Below are 19,934 nucleotides of genomic sequence, written 5' to 3' on the forward strand. Positions count from 1 at the left end.
AAGCATGCAGACAAGGATAATATAAAGTGCAGGCTCCTATCATTAAGTGGAGGTGTGGGTAAATGGATATATGAAATGGAAAAACACACCGCAGGACAGAAATTGGCAGTGGGGGACATAAAGGGCCTTCTAATATCAATATTAGGGGATGCAGCGGATGACATCTGGAAGAGAGCGGGCTTCCCCGGGGTCACAATAACAAACACATCACACGATGGGGCACCATTCGCAAACTGCAGACATGCATTATGGCAGGCATTGAGGGTACAGTATCCAGACATATCAGACATAGGAGCAATTACCTCGCGCAAGATGCGTGAGAACGAAGATCCTGTTGATTATATCCAGGAAATTCAAGAGAAGTGGCGCATGGAAACTAGAGAACAATGGGACAAGACACCAGCAATATTCTACCATATACTAGTACAAGGGCTCCCAGAAGCAGTTCAGAAACAACTGAAGAAAGTAGTGGGGATGGAAGCAAAAGCATGGCCAGAAATACAACTGACAATAGTGCATCATTGTAGGACATGGCAAGAAAAAATGAAACAAAAGGAAGAGGATAGAAAAACGGAAGAGGCTAAACTAGTACAGAAAAAACTTACTAAATACACGATGGAAGGCGCACTAATAACTACACCTGCAACAATGACTCAAAGCCCCACACAAGTAGTGGCTGCACAAGATCCCTCCCAAATATAATCATCACAGACTGTAACACAACAGCTGCCGCCACTCCAACCATACACGACTAACATGGGAAGAGGATACTCAACGCCAGGAGCTGGGTATTATAATTACAACAGGGGAAGGGGAGGAATAATGAGAGGGAGAGGATACGGATATAACACACAACAGCAGGTGGGAGGACTTAGAAATTCCTACCCCACCGGGCAACCAGTATACCAGGACAACACAGGAAGCTTTCCATGGCAGAGTAGGGGACCACCGGTGTGTTGGATTTGTGGATTAGTAGGGCACATGTCACGCACGTGTAGAGTGAGACCAGGCACACCATCATGGAGTGAACAGGGACAACAAGGTCCCACACAGGAACAGCAGGGCATCCAGCAACAGCAGACATTGCAACAGGGAAATGGACAGCAACAACTAGTAACACAACAACAGCCACAGACATATTCACCGCCACAACAACAGGTAGCGATAACACAACAACCCCAAGCACAGCAAGTACAGCAACCTGCACAAATCCAAGACCATAACATAACCTCTACCAATACACACCTACAGCAAACACAACTGGGAAGGGTGACGGTCCTGGGACACAACCCTTACACAGGAAGTGGTCAATCATTATACCCTCAATAGGACAGCCCACAGACGGCCTTGGTGTGTCCCATCCTGTCGGTAACACCCAATAGTGCGGAGGAACCACGCATAGAGGTAACGATAGGTGACAAAAAATTATCATTCCTTGTTGACACCGGGGCGACCCGGTCTTGCATAAGGGAAGGTAAATTTAAGATGTCAGGTGAAGCCATGAACACCTAAGGATTCTCTGGGGCTAGGGGGTTGGTTCCCTTTACTGATAACATTCCCTTATCAATAGGGGATTATGACATGTCAGTCCCACTTTTATATTCTAGGGCCTCACCAGTAAATATACTGGGGAGAGACATAATGAGCAGGTTGAATATGACGATCTCCTTTACGGAGGACGGCATAATTTGCTCCACTCCAGGAATTAACATGCTCACTGCACGACAAATTATTCAAGCATACTGTGGACAGACAGTGATTAGGGCTGAGCCAGTAGTTGGTGAAGTGTTCCAGTACGGGACAGACATGGCATTTGCATGGATGCCAGGGATATAAGGAAAGATCTGGAGGAGGCCAGCAGCCTATTTGTTTAGACCAGAAACACCAGCCAATGAACCAGAAGGAAAGGTGATTTCAGTGAACATAGAGAGCATTATGTCAACCGCTGATTACATTGCAGTACATGCCCAAGACAGAGAAGGAAGAGCATGGAGGGCAGTGATAGCACTAGCAGAGGGATGTAGACTCACCCAGGTGTCAGACGAGGAGCTCTTCTCAGAAGAAAAGGAAGAGGGTGAAATGGTGTTTATGATGAGTGTGGAAATATGGCTAAGAGTGACGTACAAACAAGTGGCACAGAAAATTGCAATGGCACTTGAGGCACCCACATCCACCCCAGTTCCCTTCTTTGAGGAGGATATGGCAAAAGTACCCACATCATTATGGACTACTAGCCCCTATGACGTGGGGTGCATAAAAAGCATAGGGGGAGTAAGAATAAAATTGAAAAAGGGTGCAATACTCCCCAGAGTGAAACAGTACCCACTATCAAAAGAGGCAGATGAGGGCATATATGAAACAATAACGGCCCATATAAATAATGGCATATTGGTACCATCAGAATCACCATGCAACACAGCTGTATACCCAGTGCGCAAAGCTAAAGGGGGGTATTGGCGCTTCATACAGGACCTCAGGCCTTTGAACAACATAGTGGAAGCAGAACACCCCATAGCAGCAAACCCGGCCACAATATTGTGCGGCATTCCAGCAGAGGCATCACGATTTACAGAAATAGACCTCAAAAATGCCTTTTTCTCAATACCCCTGCACCCAGACTCACAAGATCTGACAAGCTTCACTTACAGAAACACAAAGTGGAAACACACCAGATTGCCACAAGGGTACTGCGAGTCACCCTCAATCTTCAACAGAGTAATACAGATGGACTTGGGTAACATTAAAGTGGAAAGCACAGTGTTGCAGTATGTTGATGACATAATAATTTGCAGCACAAACGAAAGAAGATGCAGAGAGGACTCATTGAAGATGCTGACAATATTGGCTGAAAAGGGTTACAAGGTAGACAAAGAAAAGTTACAGTACTGTCAGGAACAGGTACTTTACATTGGTCAGCTCATATCCCAATACGGAAGAAAGATTGCACCACAAAGAGCACAGGCCATTTCAAAAACGCTGCTGCCCCAAACAGTGAGGGAACTGCAGCAGTTCCTGGGACTGTGCAACTACTGTAGAGCATGGGTATTTGATTACAGCTCATACATAGGACCCCTACTTGAGGCGTTAAAAGAAGCTAACAAAGGGGAGAAAAAGTTGGGGTGGACAATGGAAATGAAAGAGGCTTTTGAGGAACTGAAAGATGCAATATCAACTGCTCCGGTACTGGCCACCCCAGATTATGAACGACAATTCTTTATATTTTCACATTGCGACTCAGCAGTAATGAAAGCAGTGTTGGCTCAAAAAACAAGCATGGGCTACAAACCAGTAGCGTTTTACAGCGGCCACTTGGATCCTGTGATGTTAGGTCATTTCCCTAGCGAACAAAGTCTCGCCGCAGCTGCCTTTGCGGTAGAAAAAGCATCAGCAATCACCATGGGGTGCCCAACCACACTATTTGTGGAACATGCACTATTTGCAATATTGAACAAGCCTAAGTCCACACTAACCACGCAGAGGGCGTCAGGTTATGAGATCATCTTATCTAGACCAGAACTATCAATTGTTAGATGCAGTACGGTTAACCCTGCAAGGTTTATAGCAGAAGTAATTGAAGAAGGAGACTATGCACATGATTGTACGCAGACTACTGAAATGTACTCATGTACTAGAAAGGTTGAAGAGAACGCACTAGATGGAGGTGAGCTCTTGTTCATTGATGGGTAATCAACAATTGACCAAAGTGATGGGATAAGGAGAACTGGGGCAGCAGTGGTAAAAATGACGGAGGTACCGGTGTGTGTGGCGATGAAATGCGTACAATTACCACAGCATTACTCTGCTCAAGCAGCTGAATTAGTTGCACTGATCTTGGCGTTGAAGGAAAGCTTTGACAAACGAGTGACCATATATTCTGACAGCGCATATGTCACGTCTACTGTCCACTCAGGGTTGTCCAAATGGAGGAGAAGAGGGTTTAGGAGAGCTGACGGCACTCCAGTGCAACATGCTCTCTTGTTGGCTGAACTAATTGAAGTAATAAATGAACCCAAAGAATTAGCCTTGGTCAGATGTACCGCACACACTAATGGAGAAGATCATATCTCAAAAGGGAATGCAGCAGCAGACGCACATGCGAAGTATGCTGCATATTTTGGTGAGATATGGAACCCCCCAGAATCAGAGAGAGGGAGAGGGAGGGGAATAGCTAAGGAGATGTTGATAAGAGAAGGGTACACCCATCTCCCAGCCACACAGATAATGGAGCTACAAGCGGCTGCACCAATGGCAGAAAAAGAAATATGGGTAAAAAGAGGATGTACAATGTCACCAACTGACGCACTATGGCGCCAGGGTAACACTGGAAAGATGGTAATGCCACTGGCACTATTGAACACCGCCCTGAGCCAACTACACCACCCAGCCCACACAGGCAAGGAAGTCATTGCAGCACAAATTAGGGAAGATTGGTTCTGCCCCGAGTTAAATTCCCATGTGACAAATTTTATCAGCAATTGTCTCACATGTCAACAGTTCACAGCCGGTCACACGCTGAAGGTGATAAAAGGTACTATACCCCGGCCAGAGGGACCCTTCCTACACATCCATATTGACTATGTTGATATGATCAACGTATGTCAAGGAAATAGGTATATGATTGTAGTAGTATGCCCATTCTCCAGGTGGATTGAGGCAGGGCCCTGCTCACACCCAGATGCATTCAGAGCAGCTAAATTTCTAGTGAGGGAGGTCTTCCCCAGATGGGAAGTGTGCGAGGTACTGCGGTCAGATAATGGTCTGCATTTCGCCAATGAAATGTTCCAGCACATCACATCCTTACTGAACATCAAGCATAAATTTGCATGTGCATATCACCCGCAGGCCAACGGTATATGCGAACGCCTGAATGGCCTACTAAAGGAGGCAATTGCAAAAATACAGCAAACAACAAAGAAGAGTTGGTTGTATTGCCTTCCGCTAGCCCTATTTGAGCTAAGGAATAGACCAGGCTCCGACCACCACCTCACCCCTCACGAGGTGGTGACCGGACGTCAAATGCGCCTTCCTCTGACGCCAACATCAAGAGCATTCACTGATTATCAAAACACTGCAACTGTTCTTGGTGATGAAATGTACCAATATGTGTCTTCTTTGATTACTAGTGTAGTGTTTGTGTCTCAACAGCTCGAGCGTACGCGGGGCGGGTCTAAGAGTGATCAACAAGAAGACGCAGATAAAGAATTGGAAAAAGGAAAACTGTGCAGAATTGCTAAAGGTGACCACGTACTACTCCGCAATTTCAACAGAAAGAGGAACAGCCCACGCTTCACTGGCCCCCACCTGGTAGCGGAAGTATCAACGAGAGCAGTAAAGCTACAGGACAAACGTGCCTGGAATCACCTACACAACTTAAAGATCTGCAAACTCCAGACCCGCCCTAGCGTCACCGACAGGGCCATTGGAAGAACAGCAACAGCGTCACCAACGGAGGAAGAGACTTCTACCACAGCTAACGGCCTAAGTGTCTCCCTACCCTACCACCCCCCATATTCCCCAGAGACAACTACTGAAATAGAGAAGGGTAATTCCCATACCGCCCACCCCATGGTCACACGATCAAAGAGTAAAGAGACTTCCGCCAGTTGAGCCCTAAACCCTCTGCCTATCGACGTCCCTCCCACTGCAGTAATAACCCAACTGAAGGGCATTATCTTGCACACATACACATGTAAACACTTGAATGTTCTCCTTTTTTTTCTCTCGCACATGCAGGTACCGTGTATTATTGTACTGCTAAGAAAACAGATAACTAACAAGGTTCACTGCCCAGGAGTAGATGCTACCCTCAGACGATAACTACCCTGAAGAATTATCACACCAATTTGTCTATCACATAAAAAGGCCAAAATACCTGAAAAGGAGGAGGGTACGTGTCTACTACACAGCATTTCTCTTGGCCATAGAGCAATCAATGCCCCACCTCCACCCATACTTGCCTGTCCTAAGAGATAGATCGCTTAGATTGGCGTGGGAACAGCTCTTCGTCTGGGCACTGAACGACTACTTGATAGGGAGAGCTTGAAAACAACAACTAACACTAATAACAAGCATATTGAGAATTTTCAGGCGGGCAACTTTAACGTCGCAAGAATTAGCTGCCGGACTGCAGCAAGGTAAGAGCAAAAATGCCGGTGAGATTAGCCTCTGTAATAAAGATGATAGGGATTTTGATGATCACCGGGTTCTTGGCTGCCTCTGTATGGCAGAACAGTTATGCTATCAATATTTTGGCTGTACCCAAACCTAATATACCCCCACCCCCGGCTGCAACAGGTGTTTCGTCAGGTGGTACTAGCAAAATTCCACACAAGGGAAATAGAGTTAAACGCAGCACATACTCAGACAATAAATGTATTGACAACTACATACAAGATTCAGCACACGTCTCGAACAACATGTGGTACCAACACATGACTCAAATAGGTAAGCAAACAACAGAAGACAGCTGCTACGTCTGCTCATTGATCCCATACACCATGAGCGCTTCCCGAACTTCCGTTGCCACAGAAATAGATGAAAAGACAGCACGATGTATAATATACCTGGCACTGTTCCAAACGAAAGGGAGATTTCAAGGGAACACGGTGCACCTGGTATGGAAAACACGAGACACATACTCGTACGAAAATAACTTCCTCAAGGTTTATTTGAGTTACCACAAGGCCAGTTTGCATGCTGAAGCATTCAGATACATAACAAGTGGCCCTGAAAAAGGAGAAACAAAGAAAGTAACACTACAGTACCTACCATGTGATTGGTACGCCACTGAAGTTCCTGGTAAACAAGGATGTTGGGAAAGACCACTGATAATAATAACAGGGAAGGTGTACCTGGGTGACAAATGGGACACAGGAGTGGTTGGCAGCAACATGTTAACGAGAGAGGATACTACAACTATTGCTGAACACAACAACAGATGTTGGACGACTTGGGTCAAGTACGTACCCATGCTAACGTGGATAGAGAAGGATGAAGACCCAATAACAATACTGCCGCTGTCTGCACCTAAGGTATGCTACCAACATAGAGGAGAAGTGGACGTGGGATACAACACCAACTGTGCAAGCGTGACGGAGTTACCTGAGGGGGGAGCAGGTACAGCAGTATTAATGGGCCATTACTGGGCCTGCGGAGACAAGGCATACCACACACTGCCCCCTCTGTGGAATGGTATATGCACAATGGTACACGTTAATGTACCATCACTAGTGGTGCCCCAGAAACATGTGAATGTGACGAACTTCCCCAAAATGGATGAAGGAAACAAGAGGAAGAAGAGATCTGTACAACTTCAGAAGGGGCCAGAGAACCAAAACAACGGCAACAACACTGTCCTGAATAGAAAGAAAAGACAAGGAGAACCTCTGACAGGAAATTACCTATGGGGAAGGTCAGAAACAGCACTCACTTCAATCCCACCAGAACACAGACTATTCAGCAGAGCAGCAATGTTCTTCTCCTCAATAATACATCCGGGACTACAGGCTTACGCAAACGCAAAATGGCTCCAGATAACTACATGGGAACTAATGATGACAATTAACTCTACAGTAAATGGATTCAACGCAATAAAAGAGGAACTGCGAGCAGTGAGGATGGTAGCACTACAGAACAGATATGTACTGGACCTCCTCACAGCAATGGAAGGAGGAGTTTGCGCAAAGATAGGACAATCATGCTGCACATTCATTCCTGCTAACGATGCTGACAATGGTACACTGACAGAAGCAGTATCACAATTGGCCCAGATGCACTCCAAAATGATGGATGAAAGTAAAGGTGTGAAAAAGGATGACAGCTGGTTTTCGCTATTATGATCATGGATGCCATCTTGGCTGTCGGACGGACTGAAGATTATAGTTGGATGCATTATTTTGGCTGGAGCTGCACTGATCATAATAAGATTTTGGAAGGCCCGGAAGGCACGCACCACAGACGAAATGATCTAAATGGTTGGTATGCACCCCTTGATGCCAGCAGATGATGGCCAACACACAGGCACAATAATAAAAGAGAGGGAGAAATTGCGCAACCAGATCATCACCAACCACCTGGACCCACCATCTGTGAAGCTCGAAAACCCAAGAAACCCAAGGAGCTACATAGGGAAATGGGTATACTGCACACCTGGAGGAACCTGTGTATATATGTATTGGTCATTTGAAGACCATGTTAACCACTATGGACATTTGGGAGGAGTAACTAAAATATGGAGAGTGAGAGGAGATAAGGAAAAGGATATGTTTGTGGTTGACAAGTCGACCAGAGGGGGGACTGAAGTGGGAGAATGGAACAAAAGGCTCTCACCAATCCCCTCTCACCCCTGGCCTAGAGGATCACGGCCCAGGCACCCTCCACGAGAGGAGTTTGCCCATCTACCAGACGACCAAATACCCTGGTACAGGAACATACGGATGTGCCCACCCGCCTGCCCACCAGCCTGCCCTGCCCATGCCGACACCTGCGGCATGGATGGACTTGACTGAACCATCCAACACTAAATCAACACATCGTTAGAGATGCCATGACGACCTAGCCAACGGTCACCACACCCGTGCAAACATGCACACTGGACACTCCCACACCAATCCACACGAAGAACATACTCAGTGCTATGACGTAGGTGACGGACACACCCACTGACACGCATCTTTATTTTTTTTCACATAGGCTTTTCAAAATGCAGAAACGCAAGACGCACAATGAACTCATCTAAAAAGGCTTGCTCACGCTTCTCCTAAACCCATGCATCATAATGATAAATATAACGAAGACACGATACTGGGGATAAAGCAATGTGATACCATAACCTAAAGCGCTGTGTATCAAACGGTTCCACCTATGCACCAGGCCCAAGTAGGCCGCAAGCAAGAGCTTCCATGAACATTGAATGAGCAAGAGTACAGTTGCTGACCCTGCAGAATGAGCCCGGCGAAAGCAGACAGTCAAGGGCACAATGTTGCAAACTCGCATGCCACAAGCCGACGCCAAGGTCACACCTGCAAATTAAGCCAGACACACAGTGGAAAATGCAATATTAATTGTGCAGAATTCTGCCTCAACCACGGTCCCACCTCACGTGACCAAGCCGAACCTGACAGGGTGCCAGGCCCAGGAGGAGGGAGGCGCCTGGATCCCCCGTTTCAAGACACAGGCAGATACAATTAAGCGACTCAATGGACATCTGCGGTGGTGGGAGTAGTCGGCCTTCCAGCATATGAATAAATCCTCACATTGTCTGCACATACCCATAGTGAAACATTGTTGCAAATGACAGGTGCACCGCGAGCTGGGAACAACGATGGTCCCAGAGTTGGGGGCTGGCGAATGGACCAATCAGAACATGGGGCACTTATCACTGATGCCATTAACATTGAGCAATGCTTTGGGGTCTTCATGTAACAATTTTCATGTATCAAATTGAAGGGACAACCCAAGTATACCACCTGACTAACCCTCGACCACTAATAATGCTCTCTATAGGTATGCTATACTAACCCTACCACTCGAGGAACCAATCCAGAGTGGCGATAGGTTTTTTGCTAACTTTCCCAGGTGACGCAAGTAGCGCGTCATACTAAGGTAAAAAGGGCCTGCGAGCCCCACAATTGAGAGAGAGTGTCAGGACGGACGCGTACGATCCTTGACCCATCCCTGCCGTTTTGTTTAATAAACAGCAGAACCACCTTGCTTCTTGCGTGTGTCTCATACTCAATTTTTTGGGATATACGGGAGGAGTTGGGGCCTCCCTACCCGGAGGTCCGCGGACGGCCCAGCCGACCCCGGGAGAATTTCCCCCCGACACTACTCCTCACTGATGACGCCCAACAAGGCTGAAACATATCTGGGGATGCTTGTGATCTCGTGCAGAGGGGATGTGACCTAGCAGTTCGGGCTGAACTGCCCCTTTTGGGGTAGGACCAAGCCTGATTTGCATATGTTTTTTTCCCTTCTGTAATGACTTGGCAGGCTGAAAAACGATGTTCTGGAGGGTTGCCCAGAGCTTTGCCCGTGGTTATGATTAATTCAAAACCTTCCAGCCATCACCTTTCTGTTTTGCAAAAGTCACCCAGAGTGGGACGGGTATGCCCAGAAGTGGGTCCCGAGTCTGCCGGGCCTAGAGACCCAGGCTACTCCTCACTGATGACGCCCAACAAGGCTGAAACATGTCTGGGGATGCTTGTGGTCTCGTGCAGAGGGGATGTGACCTAGCAGTTCGGGCTGGACTGCTGCTTTTGGGGTAGGACCAAGCCTGCTTTGTATATGGTTTTTTCCCTTCTGTAATGGCTTGGCAGGCTGAAAAACGATGGTCTGGAGGGTTGCCCAGAGCTTTGCCCGTGGTTATGATTAATTCAAAACCTTCCAGCCATCACCTTTCTGTTTTGCAAAAGTCATCCATAACACAAGCATTATTACAAGGCATGTCATTGTTTATGCCATTGAAAAGGCTATGGGGGCCGTAAGAAACATGTGCACATGGAAGCAGCTGATTAGTTCTATTAGACAGACACAGTGCAGGAAATAGGCTGGAACAAGACCGAGTGGCGAGACCCTACTCTTGCAGATCTTGTGCCTCATGGAGCAGGCCGTTTTCAGAAGACTCGTCGTTGCCGGGTCTCCTGAAAGCAGTCTGTATATTGGAGAGAAGGCTGACCCCTGCACAACCCCTTCGTACTCTTGTTGAGCATTTAGAACACGGGTTCAGAACACCCACAGAGAAACTGCGGCTGCCGGGCATACAGTTTTACAGCTCTTTAAACTGGTATATATGTCCTGCATTTTACAGACATCCAGGGCTTTAAGTGGGCCGGGGCCTGCCTAGGTTGGGCTCCCGCAGACTCCAAAATCTCGTTTTGAGGCGGAGCCCTGGTGGGCCCACTAATCTGCCTTGGCAGCCCTGGCCACTACTCAAAAAGCGAGAGCTTCTAAAGCTTGAAGCTCTCGCTCTTGCGCGAGAGCTTCAGGCTTCAGAAAAAAATGCCTTTCAGCCATAATGGGGGTGCAGCACCTGCAAGGCATCCCTTTAAGGAAGAGATGCCCATGGGCCGGCCCCACCATTACAGAGAAAACATGACGCTGCTGAAAGCAGAGGACTTTTTTTTCTAAATACTGAAGCTCCCGCGCATTCGCGGGAATGTTTCAATCTTCAGGAAAACGACGTCGGGTTCCAGCAGCCCTCACCATTTCAACCTTAATGGCGACGCTGCCCCTCCCCAGCTGGCGAGGGGCAGCGCCACCATTAAGGCTGAATAGGCAGCCTATAGAATATAAATGCAGAGATCAGCACCCTCTCCCCCATGGAGAGAAGGTGCTGATCTCTACAAAAGGCTGCCAGGCAGGGGTGTTAGCAGCCCATTGTGCCCCACGCGTTAGGCCATGCCCCCTTGATGTACCCCGGCTCATTTTGTAGTGCCACTTAACGCAGTGCAGACATCTCTTTATTAGGGTGAGTCTTGTGACCAACAGAAGAGTCCATTATTTTCTTGAAAGGTTTTCTTAATGAATCACTATAAGACATGTTTAACATTTAAAATTGTGGACATTATGTTGTTCCCATGATGCTCTTTGCTTTTATGCAAATCCCCAGGATTGGGTTCTGTATAGAGTTACTGTGTTGCAATCTGGAGGTGACCACACTCATTGGCCCTGCCCCCTCCTCCTAAAAGCCCCACTCCTCCTAAGAAGTGACGGTTTCCCCAATACATTTCCAGCACTGAATAGCCATGTGTAATACACTTGTGGTACAGAGATGTGTAGTCCATTGAATTAGCGCTTTCAGGCAGAATATTTGCAAGCTCTAGTGCTTCGATAAAACCTTTGTCTTAAAAAAAGAAAGATTTACTGCTAAGAATTTCAACCACTACTATTAAGAGAGCTCATGAAGACATTGTGCAAAAGTGTTGCACTTTGAAACGTCAGTCCTTTAAGGGAGTAAAATGGGCCACGTGCAGTGGCTCACTCAAAACTACTCCCACTACTGTACACTGCGTCTAGATGACCATGCCACTGGATCCCTAGTTGGACCTCATGGCCATCTTGGTCTTCCCCCTTCGGGGTAAGGAACATTCATTTCTCAAATATTTAGGACCAGTTTATGACTCTCAGTCAGCTAGCTTAGCATGCCCTGCTCCTTCTGAAACTGTGGCTGGCAGACAGTCCCCAGAACTGATGGCCCCCCGCACATCGCTGTGTGCTGGTTAAGCAAACTGCTTCAGCAGTACCAAGTCCATGCACAGCCTGGCTTATTTCACAATATTACTTGTAATACCATAAAACGGCCACTTCCTACAGCCACACCCAGTTGAGAGACCCAGTCAGACCTGGAACCCACCCCCCTCGGCCAATATGTGACATTAGTTCTGATTATTAACCTTCTGTACACAGTAACTTCCACTCAGACAGAAGTGGGCACCCAAAATGATCTTTGATTCCAATTTCTTAAACATGAAGCAACAATTCAGAGATTACACGTTCCTGTGTCCCTTCAGAAACAGCATCCTACCATACTTGCTAAACCTTTCTTTTATCATCATTCACAGTCTCACTTTCCTTTTACAAAGTTCTACGACTACAAATACTGTTTGGGCAAATCTTGTCCTACCCCCTTTATTTTCCATTACTTTATTCTTTACTTTCTCTGAGGTCACCTTAGACTAAGCCTCTTGACCTTCTGAATTGTCCCGGGCTGCATTTAGTTCTCTCCCAATTCTTAGATCAGGTTTCTGAAACTTTTGGCTCTCAATACATTTTGGACTTCAGCTTGCATCCTCTCTAGCAAGCATAGTCAATAGTGAGGGATCATGGGAGTGTTAGTCCAAAACATCTGGAGAACCATAGGTCGCATACCCTGGCTTAGACTCATGTTCAGTCGCCAGTCCTGAAAACCGACACGAAATGGCTCCTCTTCAGGAGTCATCAACGGCCAATAAATAGCTCTGGGTTAGATGAGCTAATTAGACCACTTACGCTTTTGAGCACATGCCTAAGACTATTTAATGAACAGAACAGTCTGCACCCAGGCAGGCCCTTGGTATACACAACCTCAAGCCTAGACTGAATGCCACACTGTGGTATTGTATTTTTATTTAATTCCTTTTTTAGAACACTTTTGCCAACAGTACTGGCAATTTGGGGCCATATTGTTTGAAAAGATCAGCTGAGTGAAAGGTTAATTTGTGAAGAAAAGCCAGGTTTTGAGAGGGTTTATAAAAATCAAAAACATCAGTAACGTGTCAGTGCAGTGCACAGACAAACCTCCTGAACTGAAGAAGTTAAAAGATATTCTACCAAGGCGGGAACGTCAAATTTGAGCTTCATAAGTAAACTAGCAGTATACGAGCACACATGAGTAAGAAGAGTGATATCTCTTATTTTATGTTATATCTGTGAAACTGGTACACAAGACTGCGAGCCACATGCCTCGATCACGTGGATCATTGGCTACACCCAAGTTACGGGCATATCCCATGAAAATGAACATTGAACGCTATCGATCTAAGTAACAGGGGAAACTAAGCATAGAAGAAAGAGAGGCCGGTTTTGAAAAAGGCGCTTTAGCGGAAACAAGTGTCACCATGAAGGGCTGACGAAAACGAAATCTAAATAGAAAATTTGCCAAAAATATAAAGAATTCGGTGTGGCCTGTCTTTATGAGTAAGCATACTTATCTCAGAAAAAAGAAGGGTGCAAGGTACAGACATTAAAGGCCAACGAGTGGATACAGAAGAGTCACAGAGTCTATTAAAGATGGCAGAGGCCATGTGACAGCTGGACGAATGTTCTTGTTTGTGGAACTGAGCTGTAAGCCATGGGGCGCAGTGCTATATCAGGAAAGTAGAGAGGGAGAGTGTATGAAACCCTAGGGCCACTGTCTAATGGTGAGGATCTTGCTGTGGTATGCATGCAGTGTACTTTCAGATAGAAGAGACTATGTGACAGCTGAATCCATTTCTTTGTGGACTAAACGGTATGCTATATGGGGCAGTGCTACAAACATGCACGGTGGATGATATGCAGTCACATACAAATTAAAAGACAATTGAAGATAGCCAGGGATACAAATAAGGCAGGGTCACTGATCAGCCATATTAGGGAACGATCTAGGCTACATGATAATTAGTGATCCGTCATATGATATACGTTAGTTGAACAGAGTGGTATAGATTATGGAAACTATAACATTCCTACAGTGCTTGGATGCTCCATGATGTCTGGATTAGCATGCACTCAGGCTATCACAAGAATCTTTCTTTCTATTTATTGTTCATCTTTAGTCGACATTTTGATTTTTTTACACACCTCAATCATTTTTTACATATTTATGCAGAAAATCTCAGCCAGGTTTCACGTGGTCTTACATTCATACCCTTATAATACCAATCTGGTAGAATAAAATAGAAATAATGAATAGAGATCTATACTGGTATAGATCATTAGTTAACATACATCGAGGCCTGACTCTTGTGTTATGCAAGACATTAAACCGTGCCTGAGTATATCATTTCAATCTTTCTCGAAGATTAAGCCCTCTCCCTTCAAGCTGCTGCGCCTCTCCTTGAGGCTGATTGATTTGAACTATGTCCTCCTGTGCACCCCATCACTCCCCCATACACAAAGGTGAACTTTCCAGTTGGCCAGAAGAGCTAGATGATAATGGAAGTGCAAATTACACTATAAACTGCACTCTCTAATGTGTCTGGCAACAGACATGTACAGCCAAGGTTCTGCCTAGGCCCAAACGCTTAGCAATTGTTTTCAAATTGTATAAGTAAAAGCTGCTAAAAGTTGACCAATCCACTTGTCCATATCACACAGGTGGTCACCAATACAGTACTGATGAAGCACCACTGCCTTTAGCGACCACCGTTATCTAAATTCGAATTTTACTTTGTTTCAGGTTTATGGGGTGCAAGTTAAACATTTTTCTGCAATCCGCTTCACCTCTCAACAAATTCCAGTGTAGAATGAAAATGAATGTTCTTACACAAAACAATATGATCTCTTCCTTCCAAAGAGTTCCCTCTGTATTAGTGAAGTAAGAGTTGATGGACATCTGCAGTACCTTTCCAAAAGTCTTCATAACAGAATAAACCGTAGCTTGAACTCTGTAAAAACGGAGAAGAATAGAAATCCGGCATTGTGCAATGCAGCATAGATCAACGCAAACCAAAAGGTGCAACACAAAACATGTAAATCAAAGCTGAGCCTCATAAGCGGATGAAGCATAAACTAAATTCATAGGCCTCCTACATGTTCTTATGGGGACGACTTGCTCTGGCTGACCTGAAGTCAATGCAGGGGTAGGCACCGTGTCTCGGTAAGAACAATGATGGCTTCAGCGTGCCCTATAGCAGTGCCTAAGTGGCATGACCCACATTCCCAGGAAGTCAAAGGATAGCAGATCTACAGCAACATTCTACCCTTACTGAAGAGGGCAAACCAAGCAGCTCTGAGGGCATGAGCATCCCCCAATCCTCCGCATGCATCCTGCTGACCTATCCCTCCAGCACTCCTTTGGCACCCTCACTTATCCACTCCTCCAAACCTCACCATAACCTTCCCTCTAAAACAGCAGCAGACACGACATCCTTCCTTCTGAATGTGATATGGCAGGGTAAGCACATGGTACGAACATACCCAAAACACCATAATTGGATACAGCTTGATGTGTATATAAAATGACTTAACAGCAATAATAGCTGAAGCTAGCTCAGGAGCAAAGGAGCACTGTGTAGGTCACAGAAAAATCATTAGTAGTGAGAATTTAACTAGTGTATATTGATTCTTCAGAATCCTTGATCTACTAATAGATATTGTGCATCTGATGATCCATTCAATATGCTAATGAATGTTTTAATGTGTACACATATTTAATATAGATCTGATTAGAATATTTATTAAGTTGCATATTTATTGATTGATTCATTCAAATGGGGGAAATGAATGGGTGCGTAAATAGGGGAGGTGGCCAGAGTTGGAAGGATCAAGGGCAATCACAAAAGCGCAACTGCAAACAACATCTTCTGCACACTTCCTATAGGTCTCTGTCAAAATTACTTTCCATCCCACTTTTGCTGGATGGCAGTCAAGGGTAACAAGTAAGGATGTCATCAGCCAATATTTACCCAAGGGCAGAAATCAGGAACAGCAAAATAACAAAAGCCTTCTGGCTGGGAAGTTTCATCACAGCCTTTCCAGAAACGGTACAACGTCCTTTCATCGCGGGACGTTTTTTCGTGTTTTTTTACCACAAATTATTTTACGGAAAAACCCTATCGAAATTCCTTTTGGGGGGTTAGAAAATTAGATTTATGTGATGTGGGTGTTTGGGAATAGATACAAACTGAAAGGGGGTGGGGGGTTGCCGGGACCCCCTCAAAAAGAAACAAAAAAGAAATCTGTGGTAGAAAAACCCATGAAAAAACATCCGGCGAGGAAATGACATGGAACCCCAGAAACACTCAACTGTTCCTGGATAAGTGAAAACATAATTTCTTCTCTTCATAAAGTACTCTCAATTCTGCAGGCAATCATATTGAAGACTGCAACTGAAAGGCTGACAAGGCCTTCCCCTCAAGAAGTAGTGATTTCCTTTTTCTGAAAGATTCCAGGCTAAAGTCCATACAAGAAAGAATTCAATCCCTATCCAAGTCCTGGGTCCATTTCATGGAAACTCTTGTCAATAGCCCTTGCTTGTCATCAGGGTCCTGCTTGACTGTTAATCCTGAGGCACTGCCATATTTTGCTGCAGCTTTGGGCGCCCTTGAGGCAAGACAATACACCTTCTTAATTTAGATATTATCTGAGATCCCAGGCAGGATAAAGTGGGAGTCCATCCAGGCCTGCAACTTGGAGCAGTGGTCTGTCCACACAAACTCATTGAGTATTCCGAGGACCAAGCAATTTCCAATTTTCCTAGCATTCTCTGCACGTTGTGACTTCCCATCTAGGGGCAACATAGCATTACACACTCTAGTTATAAATTACCCAGATTCCTGGATTACAGGTTCTATGATTGTAATCCTGGAATTCAGGGCCCCCACCTGTTCATTAGCTCTCTTGATTTTACTTGTATTGTATTGCATGTGGCCCTCAACGGCCTACAACATAGCCTCCGCTGATGTTTTGATTGTTCTAAGTTGTCCATCATGTTAAATAGATATTCTAAGGCTGCCATTATTTCTTTAATTCCCTGAGAACGCCCCTGTCTTTCTGTGACTGTAACCGTGGCTTGAAGAAAGCCCCTTTTGGTAATTTCTGCTGCTTTCCCAGCATGGCTAGCGAGCATGGTTTGCCTTTTCAATATATCACAGATATATACCCCCAGATGGGAGGTGGGGGGAAACCGTAGCCCTGGCAGCATCGCCACCAAGTGCTGCTTTCAACCCTCGAGTAAGGGCTCCTAGTGGCTGTAATATTTCTGTAGTATTTTCAACACAGGCTACCCTTAGCCAGATCCAGCCTCTCTTTATGTATTTTACCTGAGATACTCTCACCACCTCACTAGAGTCCCCGTCAGTTTGGCAGGATTGGTCATATGTATTGAGAGACACAGCTTTTCAAAATGCCTGTTCTAGCACCTCTAAACTTCAAGAGCCAACCTAACTAGAATATAACGCCACCAACAACCCCTGGGGATGCCCGCTAGAGGGTAGCATCCCCGGTGGCAACCGACAGAAGTTCTCTTTGAGATGTAGACAGGAGCAGACATCTTGTGTATCAACTAGCACTGCCCATGTTATTTAGTGTCAAAACTTGCAAAAAATACTAATAGAAAGTTGATGAAATTAATTTGCAAATGGATTATTGACATATTGGAATGAGCAGAATCTGCTTCAGAACCCGTGGAAACACCAGGGATCTAAGCTCTTCTAGGGATATCTGGCAAACCATCTCTTCGGGGAATCTATTGGACTAATGATCTGAGTTCATCTGTTCAACTGACAGATGTTTGAGGGAAACACAATCGAATTAACATGTTCTGCAATTTTGCAAACATGATCCAAGAGAGTTCCAAACAGGAACTATCTTGGTATAGGTTTCTGCCCAGGCATTCAAGTGGTGGAAGGTTGGCTGCATGACAATACATTGGTTTGGCTCCTTAGAACCTGACATTCTTAGGTGTGATACAATTGTCTACAGTGTTCTGGCTAGATCCTGTCGCCAATAAAGCTGACAGTCACCTCTTCTGCTGTGGACCCCATAGAGTCTTCCAGAACCTTAGTACACATAATCATGTCTAATGCCCGTGGTACTAGTAATAAATCTAAACTTCTGCAGAATCTCCCTCTAAACGCATGAGCAACTTTTAATCACCCAGGTGGGAAGAGATGGCCCATGGATCCTCATTAATGTCCCTCACAATGCTCAGGCCTATTAACTCATGCCCCAGGCCATTGCCACCTGGTACAGCCTAGGGAATGAGTGACTGTTGCTTAAATACTCATAGGGCAGTTCACATTTGGATTTCCCTACACAGTTGACACATTCTTCTTTGAGAGGAAGACCATCCCCCTTCCTAGCCTTACCTATCCTGATATTTCTATATTGTTCTCAAATTGTGACTTAATTTTCACCTCCTCCCTTTGAACTTTGCAAAGTGCTCCAAGATCCTCTCGATAGGGCTCTTGCTGTATAAATGTTTAAATGAATAAGTAAACAAATAAAGAAGGGATCAATGCTTAGCGTCAATCTAAGTATTGTTTATCATTTATACACATATTTGCTTCAGCCTCTGTTTTTTTCATCTCATAAACACACCAAAACAATAAATACAATAGCATACATTGTCTACGAGGGGGTTGTCCCACCTCAAAACGAGGCTCTCTTGGACCCGGTGAAGGACGAGAGGACACAGGCTCTCTGACGTTTATGCTCAAGTGAATGCAATTGGGACTTGGAGTAGAGCGGGTTAAGGTTATCTATTAGAACATAAACGATGGGCATTTAGTGATTTTACCAAGGTAGATACATTTTGGTAGGATCCCACATGCAAGTCGTTTGTGTCCATTCCCCTTTGAAACCCAATAGATGTGTGAGAGGAACAAGGACAGGAAAGCGTGCAAATGGGTGGGATCGGCTGCCATATGAATTTGTACATAGAAAGGCATTAATGTATTGTACTTCCCAAGACCCTAAACAACATGGATGGACCACCACAAATAACTGTTTACTGCAGGTGCCTCAGAGATATTGTCACGCTACTGAGCATCGTCATGGCAGACTATTGTGAACACTGGAATCCGTCAGCACGGACCCACGTCACCCACCCCTCCGTAAACTGCATTTTGCCAAACTTGTAAAAATGCTAACCCTCTGGAAATATGAACAGCTGCAAAGTCTGTTTTGCAGAAGCAACACATGTGTTATTGTTGGACTCAGACTTTAAGAAAATACCATTAGCATTCATCAGTAATATGTGCCGGAGTGTTTGAGTGTTGCAGTCCAGCACTCCAGCTTCTAATCTATTAACAGTAAGTGAAGCAGGTCGCTGTAACTGCAGCAGAAGCTCCCCTCCAATAACCAGCATCTTCATTTTGGATACACCTTTGTTCATTTTATGTGCTTTGGGCTCTGTCTCAGCCAGAACACATAACTCAGTTTGCCCCCAGAATTCTCGCTTATGCGCGCAGCCTCTAATATCACTATTTAAATGGGAAAAAATGGTGTGCAATTAATTCCACCCTCTTTATTTTAATAGTTTTCGTTAAGATAAAGTTCAGATTTCCATCCTAAATATATTGAGTTAAAGCTTTCTGCTGTGTGGTAGAATCCTGGCTGCACACTTTGACACTGATTGGACAAAATACAGTGGGAAAACACTTAACATACCCTGGTCTAAGAAAGTGGTGTTTACATACCTAACATTATTAAAGAAGGAATTCTGCCATTCCCTTCCACAACATATGCATGTC

Source organism: Ambystoma mexicanum, chromosome 5q, assembly GCF_040938575.1.
Source record: "Ambystoma mexicanum isolate Mex_15411 chromosome 5q, UKY_AmexF1_1, whole genome shotgun sequence".
Lineage (NCBI taxonomy): Eukaryota > Metazoa > Chordata > Amphibia > Caudata > Ambystomatidae > Ambystoma > Ambystoma mexicanum.